Below are 5462 nucleotides of genomic sequence, written 5' to 3'. Positions count from 1 at the left end.
TTTTATTTTTCTTTATTCTTTCCCTTTGAACCTTTTGCATTTGGATTATGTCACACCCCCATTTCCTTGGTGCTCCACAAAGTCGCTGTAGGACCAAAGATGAAGTCCCTGCCCACCCTTATTGCCAAGTACTTCATGTAAGAGTACCATCTACAGTTTATATCGGGCCCATAGCTGGGGAGGGAGGGGATGCTGTGGAGGGGCTTAGCTCCCATCCCCCCAATATATATATATATGTATATGTATATCAGTAGCCCTTCCAAACTCTCAAGCTTATATATTAGTATTTTTCAGTCATTTTTCATATACATTGATTGTCAGAATAAAACTGCAAGTTAGTTTGTAGTTTGGTGCAAACTAATGGGTTTTGAGAATATTCTTTGCTGCAAACATATGTCCTTAATTTATTTTCTTGCAACTTCACTTGGTTGTCCTGCATGTACATGATGTCCAATGCACTATTCACCCTGGCTGATGATCATAGTCAGTGTCAGATGGTTCAGCAGTGGTATCACAACACTGCTGTCCTACTGTTTCCATGAGTGCTATACAAGATTAGTTATTTTTATTATGTTCAGCCTCCCCAAATACCCAAGAAGCTCCCCCAGGTCATAAGTTCTGGCTACGGGCCTGGTTTATGCATGAAGGAAATGTACAATATATATGTGTGTTTGAGATGAGGTGCCTGAGAAGTATGATGGGGGTTACTTGGCTGGATAGAGTGAGAAATGAGGGAGAGACTGGGGGTGGAAAGGGAGTTGGGAGATAGCGTTAATGAAAGAGTATTGTGATGGTTTGGACACATGGAAAGAGTGAGTGAAGAAAGATTAGTAAAAGAGGTGTGGAAGGAGTAAACATGAGGGGGCAACCAAAGATGAGATGGATGGATGGGGTAAAAAAGGGCATGGGGAAAGAGGGGAATGTCTGTGGAGGAAGGGAGAAGACAGAAGATAGGGGTGAATGGAGAATGGTTGTGTATTGATGATGCTGTGATGCATAAAAGGGGGTGGATGGGGGGTGAGGGAGTATATGTGAAAAATAAATTGATGCAGCCCAAAGGGATTTCTCCCCATCTCCACTTCTGCATGAGGGGACGGAGAATAGGGGTCGCTGATTTAATGGAATGGGCTTGCTGTGTCAGAAATGGCTGAAGAGATGCAGAGATGACCTATCATCCAGGAGGATCCAAGACAAGAGGGAGGGAGGAGGGTGGATTGGAGCGGAGTATGTGGGAATGGAATGGATGGGAGTGGATTTTATGCCTTTGTTTTTTTGCTACCTCCCTTGTTATGGGGGGAAAAGTCTTTGGTGTATGTATGTATATACATATACTGTGTGTGTGTGTGTATGTATGTATATATACATGTATATGTATTGTTCTGATGATGTGGTTTGCTTGCATATATTATTACTGTGATGCAACACTACACTGATATTGGGTGAAGCTACAGCAGAAAATATATAATGCAGGTACTCAAAGGTAACTCCTAACTTGTGCTAAAACACTATGCATTTGACTATTTCTCATACTTTCCTGCTGAAGCTTGACCTCACAAGTTGGACAGTGTTCAATTAGACGAGTTTGGCCCAGAATGTGATAATTTACAACTTTGGGATATGGTCATAGGATTTGGACATTGACATTCTTCTCCCATTATAATTAGCTTAGTCATAAATTTTGAGTATGTAGAGAGTTTGGTAGTGCAGCTTTTGGCCAGGAAAAAAATAGAGCATGTGTACAGAAATTCTTGATACAGAATTTTGACATTTTGTAGTGATCTTAAGTTTTACACATGCATTTTAATGTTTCATGAGGTTAGTTCCATGATTTTACTCCATTATTTTCCTGCAGTTTTGCAAGAATGAAAAAACAAAAAAATAGAATGATTTTTCAATTCAATTTACTTTTTTCATTATCTTAATCATCCTATAGGTTTTGTGAATCCTGCTCCTCTGAGTTACTTTAATTATGTAACTTCTGATCACTGGGGAGGAGAGCTAACCAGATAGTCACTAATCTGCTAACTGAAAAATAAACATTGATTATGCTAGATTAAATAGTAAAAAGTTTAGTGGAAGTTAATGATAACTTTTGGCTGCAAACTTTTTATTTTATTTTATTTTTTCTAAAACCTTGAAAAATAGACCTAGAGAGCTGAAATTTTAACATGTTATAGTAGACATAGCACTTTTAAAAAAAAAAAAGATGCCAAGATTCGATGATAATCATGATGAAGATGACTAATTGAATAACATGGAAAGAATGAGTGAAGAAAGACTAGTAAAAGAGGTATGGAAGGCAGATGTGGAGGGAGTGAACATGAGGGGACGTCCTAGGATGAGGTGGATGGATGGGGTGAAGGGGGCATTGGGGAAGAGGGGAATGTCTGTTGAGGAAGGAAGGGAGAGGACGGAAGACAGAGGTGAGTGGAGAATGGTTGTATATGGATGATGTTGTGATTGCATGAGGAGGAATGGGCGGGGGTGGGGGGTAGGGTAGTATGTGTGAGTAAATTTTGACGCAGCCCGAAGGGATTTCTCCCCGTCCTCTCCTTATATGCAAGGGGGGGTCGCCGATTAAATGAAGCGGCCTTGCTGTGGATGTGCTGTGTCTTGCGACACTGCCTCTGACCCAGGTGGTGGGCAAGGTGCAGGGATGACCCGTCATCCAGGAGGTGCTCAGATGAGAGGGAGGGTGTGGAGTGTATTTAGGGATGAAATGGGTGGGAGTGTTTTTATACCTTTCCCTTTTTGGCTACCTCCCTTGAAAGGGGGAAAAAGCCTTGGTATATGTATGTATGTAATTAAACTATATTCAATAGTTTATGTACTGTACAAAGAGTTGTTCGTGGGAAAGAAAACAAAAGGGGAATGGGCAGTGTTTCAAGAAAGTGTGAAAGAAGACTGGTTTTGATGATGGTAGAGGGAGATCCAAGGAAAATGGTAATTTTGTTGAAGAGACAGTACAAGTAACAAATGAAAGCTGGAGAAGCACCAGGATGCCATGTGGAATGTCTGACAAAGGGTAGAGACTGATAGTGGAGTAGCTGGTGAGATTATTCAGTGTGTGTCTAGGAGAAGGATTCTTGATTATAGAAGTGAACGTACAGTCACTCAGGGAAGGGAGATTATTATGATTGTAATAGTTTTAGAGGGATCAGTCTGTTGAGTGTCATCAGTAAGGTGTATGGGCATCTATTAATTGATTGAGATGTTTAGGGGTTAAACAGGGTTAAGTGGGGAAGAGCAGTATGGGTCCAGGAGAGTAAGAGAGTATGTAGACCAATATATATATATGTGCATATATATATATATATATATATATATATATATATATTTTTTTTTTCTTTCTTTCTTTCTTTCTTTTGCGGCAAGATTATTTCAGCAGCAATAACCAGTGTTCTGTTCGTAGAAATAATATTGTGTCCCAAAGATGGAGTCGTAGAGATGCTAATGGAAAGATTTGAGGAGGAACAGTAGATATTAAGATTGATAAGCATTCATTTTTGAGAGGAGATTATCATAAGAAAATACATGACTAGTCTGTAGAGGGTGTCAGTTAAGTCCTGAATATTGATTACACAAAATTTGGGCAGTTTTGTGGTAAGACAGATATGTAAAGGATTCAGGAAAAGTAAGGATATTAATGAACTTTGAGGTATATGATAAGGTTGATAGATGAAGAAGCCTGATCAAGGCACAACTTCTTACATGAGTAGGGCATATGTGAGAAGGAAAGGAGAGCGTGAATCGTTTGAGTTGAATGTGGGGTTACATCAAGGTTGTATAATGTCATAATTGTTCAGTGTATTGTGTCTTACTGCACTCCTTCTGACCCAGGGCACTGGGCTGACCCTTCATCCATGAGGAGCTGAAATGAGAGGGAAACCAGGGGAAGAAGCCCCTGGTATATAGATTGATATGAAAAAAAAGAGCGAGTGAATGTAGGGAAAGGTAAAGATACAAGATGAACAAGGAATTGTAATGGTGACAGATTGAAGGATGAATATCTAGTTACATTGTAGTGAATAGAAATGTGGATGTGGAGTCAATCAGTCACCCAGGTGTCCCATGCAGAAGACCAACAGCTGCCAGATTGGCCTATAAGTCATTCAAGGAAGGAATATTGTGCTGATGTATGGTTATGGCTAGGGTGGGCAGTACAAGATGAGGTACTCAGTACCCCCTATGTAATGGTTGTATCTGGGACAGTTTGTTTCTGTGGCCAGGCCTATTCTTTGTTGGGATTGCCTTAGTGCTGGATAGTGATTGGAATACAGTTGTACTAGTGTAGTTCTTACTGATTTTGAGTGGATTAGGAGGGGGATGATCATAGAGTGAAGCAGTAGGGATAAACCATTTGCTGTCAGGCCCTAATGTGTAAGAGCTGTGCCTCATTGCGTTGCTTTTTACCCAAGCAGTGGACAGGGTGACCCTTCATCCTGAGGTACGGATGAGAGGGAGAGTTGAATGTCTGATTTGTTTATGTTTGTGTGTACTTATGTGGCAGGAAATGGAGGTGGAGGTAAATTGTAGATTGAGAAAAATAAGTAAATGCCTTGGATAATTAAAAAAGTGTTACAAGAAATAGGCAAATGGGAATGGATGCAAAGAGGAGATTGTATGAAGGGGTGATTATACTGACCACATTGTATGGGGCAGAGACTTGGAATTTAAGAGAAGCAGAGAGGAAAAGTTTAAATGTGTTAGAGATGAAATGTCTGAGAAATATAGTAGGGGTTACTAGGTTGGATAGAGTGAGAAACAAGGTGAGGAGAAAGTGGAAATGGAAAAGATGACAGAAAGGACTGATGAAAAATTATTGGGATGGTTTGGATGCATGGAAAGCATGAGTGATGAAAAATAAGTAATAGAGGTGGAGGGAGTGAATTTGGGTGGACAAATGAGGATGAGATGGATGGATGGGGTGAAGGGGGTGTTGAGCAAGAGGGGAAAGTCTGTTGAGCAAGGAAGAGAGAAAGCAGAAGATAATGATGAGTGGAGAATGACTGTGTATGGATGATATTGTTATGCAAAAAAAGAAGGGAGGGATGGGGAATGGGGAGTGCTTATGTGTAAATGATATTTTGACACAGCATTAGGGGACATTGAGGGGAGGGGTCATCAATTAAGTGAAGTGGCCTTGCTGTGGATGTACTGTGTCTTGCTGTATTGTGTTTGACCCAGGGCAGTTGGCGGATGCAAGGGTGACCCGTCAACCATGAGGAGCTGAGATTAGAGAGGTGGAAAGGAGTGTATTGGTTGGGAATAGGTATGTGCTTCTGACTTAGGTCCCTCATAAGGGGGAAAAAGCTCTTGGTATATAGATAATGTACTTTTACCCCCCACCAATACCACTACCATCCTGATTATGGGTAAAGGCCCTTTGGTACATGCATAAACACAAAAAGTATTAAATGAATAAATAAATAAAATTAAGTAATAAAATTACACACACAAAA

This window comes from Oratosquilla oratoria, chromosome 29 (genome assembly GCF_046742065.1).
Source record: "Oratosquilla oratoria isolate Oo_2021 chromosome 29, ASM4674206v1, whole genome shotgun sequence".
NCBI classification, from domain to species: Eukaryota; Metazoa; Arthropoda; class Malacostraca; order Stomatopoda; family Squillidae; genus Oratosquilla; species Oratosquilla oratoria.
This window is presented reverse-complemented; position numbering follows the sequence as displayed.